This window comes from Micrasema longulum, unplaced genomic scaffold, assembly GCF_059751315.1.
Source record: "Micrasema longulum isolate JH-2025_06_02 unplaced genomic scaffold, ASM5975131v1 h1tg001071l, whole genome shotgun sequence".
In the NCBI taxonomy this organism is placed as follows: domain Eukaryota; kingdom Metazoa; phylum Arthropoda; class Insecta; order Trichoptera; family Brachycentridae; genus Micrasema; species Micrasema longulum.
This window is the reverse complement of record NW_028278259.1, coordinates 329,142-339,129: the sequence shown is the minus strand read 5'-3', so window position 1 is coordinate 339,129 and position 9,988 is coordinate 329,142. Positions and strand designations below refer to the sequence as shown.

Here is a 9,988-nt window from a genome sequence, read left to right as displayed (position 1 = left end):
AAAAAGATTTAGTGTATAAACTCAAAACTAATAACAGATTTTCACAAAGTAAACACAGTTAGAAAAGAAAATATATCACATATAAAATAAATACATATAAGTTTATGCATATGAAAATGTTATTTTCATGTACTCGTAAATATTTTTCAATATTCAATGATTTTATATATTTTTTTAGGAACAGTAAATTATCGTTAATTGGGCGGGATTGAAACACGAATGCTTGAAGAGAGGATAAGGAGGGAAAGGGAGATGTATATATTTAATATTATAATGTCTACTAAGTTACATAATGCATTTTTAGTGTAAATTTTAAATCTGACAGAGTGATGTTTGTGTAATCTATATCTTTAAATTTTGTATTGCTTAATGAAAAAGTCCTACGAAAAAAAGCATTTTTAACATATGAAATATACAATATATATATATACATATATAAGGGAGGGCATATTGCCTTAAGGCAATTTCTTCCTACCACCTAAACCATTCAGTTCAAACATCAATAAAGCGCTCTTTTACTTCACAAAAGTCAACATTGAAAGCATCCACCATAAAACTGAATGCCTAGACTTCCTTATTCCCTACTCAAAAATCTTTTTATCTCTGTTGCAACACATTAAGATCCATCTTTCATTAATCAGAAGAAGCATTGTCAATAATTATATTTACTTGGATGTACTTAATTGATTTATCCAAATGTATTATAGTAGTTTACACATCAGGAGATAATTATGATACAGTGATAAAAAATATTAATTATGATGTAGGAGGTATTTCAAACAGGATGTGAATAAATTGTTAACTAAAAATCGAAAAAAAATATATATTAATATTGGGATAAAAAATTTACCCAAAGGATACAATATTATATTTATAATTTAGCCATAAATTATGTGGATTAAATGAACGTAGTTTAGCAGAAAGCAGCCAGCCATATAAAAATGAAACTGAGATAATAGCACTTTCGTGATTTTTTTTTATTTATTTATATACGGCATTTCTGCCATTTGCATATATGTGGTATAAAGAGTGCTTAAAAATTAAAATATAAAAAAATCGAGTGTAAAATATTAATATACTCGTACTTTACACATTATAAATTATTTGAAAGAATTTTAAAGAAATTTTACAATAACAAAATACATTCATTAATCAAATTATAACTATTCCAACCTAATCTCCTGAAGTTGATTTGCTCTTTTTGATAAAAATATGTTGGTCACTTTATTTTTTAAGTAAGGCAGAGATAAACTAAATATGTTAAAATATGATGCATATTCATTCTCGGTATTCTGTTATCTAAAAATAAGTGAATTATCAAATCGCAACAACAGTTGGAATGTTTTTGACTTTAACAAATGATAAACGTGAAAACATAAGTTTTTTTATATATTAAAAACAAGAATCTAATTAATTTGGTAATGCATCCAAAATAAAACAAGTTTATTGGATTATAATTCTACTTTATTTTTTACAAAATATACAAAGGGTATATTGTGACGCGTTTCGTCTTGTTAGGACATTTTCAAACAAACTAACTTAAATATTTACAAAGTTTCCTTATATACTAAAAATGATTGCTATTTTATGTTTGTGGATTTCTATACAAGCCAAAATAAGTGGAGTAATTAAAATTCAATAAGGGTATACTGAGTATATTAGAGGAATATTTTGGTTCTTCTTCCTTGTTCTTCTAGAGGGATATGTATATTACCAGAGGGACTGCATACCTGCCATATGTACAGAATGTAACTGACAGGATAGCCAAAGTACTGAAGAAACAAAATATTGTAACAACGTTTGGGACTGTGGGAAAAATAAAAGACCATTTAGTAAACCCAAAAGATAAAAATCCTCTGAAAACTGAAGTCGTGTACAATCTAAGTTGCCAAGGATGTGATAAAGTGTATATTGGACAAACAGGGCGCACAGCAAAGAAGAGAATTGAATAGAAATGTGCCTACTGCCGACTGCGACACGGTACAAATTACTAGAACATAAACATAATTATTATTTCCTACAAAACTAGAAATGTGCCTACTGCTGACTGTGACACGGTACAAATTACTAGTACATAAACCCATACATTTCTCTATAAAACACACAGTTTTCCCTGAAGATGGCTCCTGCAATGGTAGCCGAAACGTCGGATCAAATCCAACATACACGGTATCACCCAAAAAAGATACATAATAATGTTTGAGAAAGTCTCCGCCAGGAATAACATATTACGAAATCTCACCGGTTCATCTTGGGAAGTATTCCGCACTTCTGCCTTAGGTTTGTGTGAAGTCAGTACACGCCAAACAAGTGAATATTGCTATAAGTGACATGGCGCGACTGGTGTCCGGCTGCCTGAGGCTCACAACGGTGCACAAACTTTATTCTATTATAGGAATCACTCCACCCAACATAAGGAGAAATGTAGCAGCGGACACAGAGAGGCACAAACAGATCCATGACCCTAGACACCCCCTACATGACCATCAAATGACTCCTCCGAGACTGAAATCGAGGAGTTTACAACTGACTTAGGGACTCTGCCAAAAAACGCAGATAGGATTTGTGGGGAGAGGAACTCGGCGATAGGCTCTGGATAATGCCATCTAAAAGCACAAACACCGCTCACAATTTGGGCTTCCCTCCGTGGAAACTTCTCAATAGACTAATGGTAGGAGTGTATAGGTGGGGTTTTATGGAGGAAGATGACATGAACTGCGATTGTGGAGAGGTGTAGGATGATTCTCATCTGCTGCGGTGTCCATAAATACAGTTAACTTGTGATGATAATGATTTGAGAATGGCCACTGACAAGGCGATATCTGTCGCTGCATACTGGAGTTGTAAGGTCTGAAATCCGGACCTGATAAGTATGTAAGTAAATTTTAAAAGATTGCACAAAGAAATTGGCTTGCTCACAGTAAAAAAAACAAATTAAATGTGATATGGCAATTTTTATGTATAAAATAAAAAATATAAACAATTTTATGCAAAAATTTCATACATAATATGAAACTAGAGATAAAAAAAAGATAAGATTACCAATGAGGAGAAAAACAGAGTCCCAAAACTCATTGTACAAGAGATTGAAGCTGTACAATGATTTAAATATACATACTTACAAAATAAGTTTAACTTTATCATATTGATTATTTATTACTGTAATTGATCCACTTCGTTGGAGAAATTTGATTTGATAATCTTCTCTATCCATTCCACTTGGCTTGATATTGATAAAAAGGTTGAAACCTTATTAAATATGCAACCATCGGGGAATATGGTTATTCCAACCAGGACCTCATCAACTACAACAGGCGATCCGTCATCAAATCTACAAGGACTCATTTCTCCTATTCCTCCAGCGCAAAATATATTGTCAGCAAAATATTCGGAATACTCTTCGCACATTTCTAGGTCTGGCCATATTTCTGTATTCATTTTATTCAATTTTGTCGGTAAAACCTGCAAAATAAAACACCGCTGAAAAACTTGGCGACAAAGAAAATATTTTTATCATAAATCGCATCTCGAGTGAAATACCAAAGTATGCGCGAATAGTGTTAAAAAACTGGATTTTTTAGATGCGAACGTTTAAATTTAAGCTCACTTTCTTTTCTTGAGACAAATGTGACTATTTTGCATTCAAACCTAGAAAAAACTTTGTCCACAGCAAAATATATAGACGCGATCAGCAGGAAGGATTAATTACCTTGGCCCTACCACTCACTCAAAGCTAGCTCAAAGAAACTTTACCTTCCTGGCTCCGAAATTGTTTAATCAACTTCCGGTAGCCATAAAGAACTCCACAAGTCCAATGTATTTTTTAAAAATGTTTGCAGTTGGTTGTTGCACATCGACAGGGACGAGGTTGTCAATTTTTTTAAAGTTCGAGATTAGCAATTAGCAAAAATTGACACATCTGCTTTCCTTCCATCTTTTACTTTTATTTGCTTTTTGTGTATCTTGATATTTTAATCTTTTTTCATTATGTATTTTTGTATTATTTAATTTTTTACTCTACTACTACTATTTGGCATATTATTTATTACTCCTATTTTTATATGTTTTTTTTGTATTGATTTCAATGATACTATTATTATGTTTTTTTTAATACTACTAAATTTTACTATTATACTATAATTTTGTTGATTTCAATAGTACTGTTATTTTGTAACTTTGAATTTGTATAAATCTAAATTTGTATGATGTATTTTTTAATACTTAAATCTGATTATAATTATCATTTAATCTTATTGATTTTACCATGAATTTTTTTTTATTTATTATTATGGCTTGACATGGGCAGATCCTAAAAAGCCTTAATAAGTTAATTAATATTCAACCGAGTGTTATTTTGAATAAAAAAATATATTTAAAATTAATCATGAGTTGGAGAATATTCCAGGGGTGGTATTCTGAATCGTCTCTACATTTTTTTTTGCTTGCATTTAGACTATGCTTTATAATTTTTTTTTGCGCCACAACAGGCCAGAAGGCCCAATACCAGTGGTGAATTACATTACCGAACACGTCCATTACACTAAAAACCAAACAAAAACCAAACCAAAATTTTTTATCGCCTTTGTTCTATGCAATAGATCTAAGGGCTTCTCTAGAAAATTATTACGCTGAGTAATAAACCAAAAAAGTTGTAATTAAAATAAATATTGTCTCACTGTAGGCGATGTCATTCCGAAACCAGTTATCTCACAGTTTGATCCGTAGGGTACTCCTTGATTTTTGTTTGGCAATGCTATAGGATACGCTGCAGGTCCTAAAATTATGGTCTTTTCAAGTTGAAGGAGAGCAATACTATTTTCTGGCCAAGGGGAGTAATATCGAGTGGCATTATTTATAACTGAATAAAACTGACCACCATTATAAACCGATGTTGAGCCCAGTCTTACTTTAAAGTCTGCTGTTCTGAAACTGAAATAAAAACACGGTACTATCAATCAATGATGTTACAGCAGACGCCGTATACCCCTACCAGACCTACGCTTATGTACATTAGGGTGGGGCGATAATTATTTTTTCCGAATTTTGAAATGAAAGTGGCCTGAAAAGTTGCCCTTTGGATCACTCGGAATGCAAAAAATATTTAAAAAAAAAATTTTTACTACTTTTGGCCCTCAACCAGAGCTTGAATTTTTTTTAAAAGTCAAATTTTCACGCTAAACCGGCTGTCATTTTGTATTTAAGTAAGAAAATCAGTCAATTTAAATTTTATAATGTGCATTGAACCTTATTAAATAAGCATTAAAGGGCGTGAGTTGCACTTTGTTTTGTAATAAATGGGTAGAATGTTTAAATGAACCATTGTTTTCGTCAATATTAGCCAGGCGCTCAACGGAATCAGTTCCGCGGAGTGTAAAATTATTGCGTTTCGGTAGTTCTAAAACGCATTTGAATTTGTAATGTGATTAAGTTATACCTTTACTAACAAAAAAATAATTTTATCGATTTTGATAATTAACAAAATGTTCAGACAGTTATAAATTTCAAACCTCGGTTGAGGGCCAAAATTAGTACGGAATATTTTTTTAAATAATTTTTACGTTCAATGTGATCCAAAATGCAACTTTTTAGACCCCTTTAACTTTGACGTCTAAAAGAATAAGAAACTTCATGCAAAATCGGCCCACCCTAATGTACATGCATAACTGCTGATGTCAGATGGAACGAGCCTTAATTTATTAATAATTCGTCGGATCAATCGGCAGAACTGACCGAGAAGAAGCGGAAGAGAACTTGAGACGCCACATACGGAGTTATTTCAGAAAAACAACATTTTCAAAAACCATTGCGCTGATAATACGATACATAAAAGTTTTTTTTTGGCTTACTTTAAGTCTATTGCTATTGATATACTGAACTTTCTCATTGTCTTTTGTGCCCTTATTCTCTAAGGAACTTTCATAACGATCAAACGTGATGCTACGAATATTTGATTGTGCCAATGTCAAAGTCGCGAATCTCCATTTTTGGCAGTTTTGAGTGAAATATACCATGTGAGTTCATTTTATACGGAGCACGCACTATCAAAACAGCCAATTTAAAATTGAGTAGCAAAATCGCGGTCTGACCACCTATCGTTTCACTAATCTGACCCATCTATGTAATGCCAAATTCTCTAAAAAAAAATCTAGACTTTGGCATTAAATATATTTTTACTTGTTTGCCTTGTTAAACTACGCTAAAATAGCGAATGCGGTCAATTTAAGTTTCCAGCGCCTTTGACTGAATGTAATGTTTTTTTTTTATTATTTATCCTTTTCTTTTTTATTTAACAAAAATATTATTCAAATCATTTAAAATCTAAAAAAAAACGGAATTCATTTTAACCATGGTAAAATAAATTAAAAATAATAAAAGATAAACATTTAAAACTAAAAAAATACAAATGATGCATTCTCAGCAAATCCATAATCTGATTAAAATAAAGTCAAATGCTGAGTAATTATTGTTTTTAATAAATCATCTTAATTAAGAGATTTTTTGAGATATTGAACTATTCGACACTAGTTTAGTAACAATACAAATTAATTTATGACACAAGTTTTAAACTTCAAACTGATGTTTTTGTCTTAAATCTCAAAATTATTTTTTTGCACATTTGCGACCTTGGCATTGACCCGACGACATATTCCATCGTCTGTGGTTAAAAAATGATTAAAGTGCTCTGGAAAAAAGCAAAAATAGTGTCAGGCACCTGAGTTTGGCAGGTGTATAAAATAATATTGAGTAAAATAAGTTAGAAACAAAAATACAAACCGAATAATAAAAAAAAAAAATTATATATTTTTTTAAATTGTAAAACCTTCATATTTAAAAAAAATAAAAAATATGCACAGGCATAATATTTTATAAATATGTATTAATTCATATTTATAAAATATTATTTACAATATGGAATAGTAAATTTTGCAGTATGTGCTCTGAAATACTTGAATCAGTACAATATATAAAATATTTGGGAATAATTATTGATAAATATTTTAAATGAACATAACACATAGAATATATAACAGAAAAAAATTGAAAACTTTCCCATATCTTCAAGTTGATACTGAACATCTTATTCCTAATTAAACTCAAACTCTTTTTTTTTATGTAACACTATTATAACTAATGGCAAAGTAGGATGGGGAGGCACTAATAACATCTCCAATCTGCTCAAAAATCGATTATTAAAACAATTTTTAAAAGTTTGTCAGGTACTCAAGTATCAAGTTGTTTGAGGAGTTCGAAATATTAAATAAAAGGCAATTAGAATAATTATATTTGTGAAAGCAAATTTTTCTACCAAATTTCAAAAGGAAAACTCCCACACTACCAGAAGTCAAACTAAAGGATGGGTCATGGGTCTACCACCAACTCTAATTTAGGGTAAATAAATTTTAGGTTTCTGGGCCCCAAAATATTCAATTTGTTACCCAAAAATAACAAAACCATGACCCAAATTCAATTAAATTATATTTGTAAAAAAATGGTTACCGGATTTAGGTAGACAAAAATCAGAAAACTTACTCAAAAACATTCTAAAACAATAAATAGTGAATTTATATAAAGTATTACTCTTTAATAAATTAGCTTGTAGGTAGTCTTGTTATTGTTTATTTTTGGATGAAAATGTCTGCCTTAAAACAGGATGTACCTATTTAGGGAGACATAATCCAGAGAAATCTTTTACCTAAGTTTGTATGTAGATAAAGAAATTATATTTTTTGTTAATAAACCATGATTATTATGATAATTATTATAACTCATTTTTTCTTTATATATATCCTTTGTTTTTTTTTCTCTAATGTACTTGTATTTAAAATTATATAAACTCTTAAAAAAACAACTACAACAGTGTAAGTCACTCTCCAAGCACAAGAGTTAGTTTCTGTTTTTGGAGAGTTACGGTGATAACATTTACTAGTTGTGTAAAAGTAGGTATGTATAGAATTTAAAAAAAACATGTACATTTTATGAAATTTATTAGTGAAAAAAAAAATAAAAAAAATCTCAATAGAAAAAATCGTAGAGATACGTTAGTCTCATAAGGAGGGGAAAAAATATGGTAAAGCGGTATTCATATCTCAAAACAGACTAATTCAGACTTTTGACAGTGTACTTTTGGGGGGTGCGATTGATGATATTTTTACTATTTAATGAATAATACAAAATTAAATAGAGCATTTGCATTTTTCAATTGAAAACTGAAGAAAGATAAATTATTTTTATTGAAAATGAAACAGGAGAGTAAAAAAGTTGATTTCATAGTTGCAATTGGTTTGATTGTATGATTGATCAGTGAAGCTTTTTTTCCATCGGACTTTATGATAACTTCATGTCGATGGTACGATCAGTTTTTACTTACTTTGTAATGCAAAAACGTGTTGTGATTACCGCAGTCTGAGTAATAATACTTCCAGAGCATAAGAATTTAGTTCCACCACTTGCGACTATTTCATGAACTGATGCCGTCCAAGGAGACTCGTTTATATCTACGAGAGATCCACCGAATATTTTCTCTGCAGAAACCGAGGAAAATTCTTCAGCTGAAATGCGTAAAAACGGATTTATTAAAAGACAAAAATAGATTGAACTATGTATAGTACATCGTCTTAATAATATTTTTCAAAGCATCAAAAACAAAATAATATAAGTTCATTATTTTATACGTATGAAGTATTACGCCTGTACTCTTTTATTTGATTATTAATTAAAACTAATGTCTGAGCACCCGATGACAAACTATTATTGAATAGTTTATCCGGACAAAATATATTTTAATACTTTGTTTTCTTTATACTGTATTAATATTTTTTTAATGTGTTTTTTTTATTGAATAAAGACTCTATGGGAAAAAAAGGACAATAAGATTTTCTTCAAGCAAATTAAAACACAATACTGTTTAGTAGTTGACGCAAGAAGAAGCCGCAACCTCGGGGGGCCACTGCTTGAACCTGAGAATGTTTAAGACCTCGCCCCCTAACTAATAGGCTAATGCTTTACGGATCTGAGGTTGCAGGGGGAGATTTAGCAATATAAAAACGTTCGCCTTCCACAAAGTAGCCAGGCTCTTTAAATACCTGAGCTTGGAGGGCGAGAACTATTCACGGGGACCTATTACAATAGACCTTTAAGGGTCGCAGTGACGTCAGAAGCTTGTATAGCACTGAACCCTACCCTTAAGAATGAGAACAATAGTAGTTAACACTTGTAAAATAACTAATACAAACTTTCTACATGGCTGAAAAAGTTATAGTTAAATGTTTCTGAAAGACTAATATGAAAAATGAATCAATGTTACGGAACTTGTTCTAAAACTCATAAAATTCTTACCATCTTGTATAGAACTACTAACCAATTACATGAAAAATATTTTCACGCAAATTCAAAGCATTTCAATCATCTTTGATGTGACTAACAATGTGTCATTAATTATGTAGTTAAAAATATTGCACTTACCATGTGAAATTTGTAAGCAAAATATCCAAAATAACATGTACACAATCATGTTGTCTGAATTATAATCACATTCAGTCAATAATTTAAATTATCAAAACACGTACCTATTAGATAAGCTGACTTTTTTATCAGTCAATTAATGAAATTATTGAAATCCTGATTATACTTAAATATAACCGCATTCATAAATACCTTCATATTAAAAAAAACAGCGATGAATAAATATATGAATATAGGTACTAATAATGACCTTTTAATTGTCTGTTCTATTGACACAGAAACAGATTTCTCAAGGTGCGAAAATGGAATTTCAGACGATGTAATTTTCATTTATCAATTAAAATATTTTCCCAAAATATAAGATTCTTATATGGTATTCTTGTTTTATCAATAAGAGTTTATTTTGCTGTATAATCACTGTATTCTCCGAGCTCAGGGTGTTGAATGGTTTCTTTAAACCAAAAAATTATCTAAAATTAAGTTTGACTATTTTCTTATTTTAAAAAATAATAATAATGTTGCAAAA

General features: G+C 30.4%; 1 long non-coding RNA gene across 1 annotated transcript; it reads right to left on the bottom strand.

Annotated features, from left to right (window-relative positions):
• Nucleotides 1-1,507: 1,507 nt before the first annotated feature.
• Nucleotides 1,508-9,523, bottom strand: LOC148277200 (uncharacterized). Its single transcript, XR_015823558.1, has 4 exons — nt 9,463-9,523; nt 8,369-8,549; nt 4,677-4,929; nt 1,508-3,462 (listed from the first exon to the last, which is right to left on the bottom strand). It is a non-coding gene; the product is annotated as an uncharacterized LOC148277200 (long non-coding RNA).
• Between the last annotated feature and the right edge of the window lie 465 nt (nt 9,524-9,988).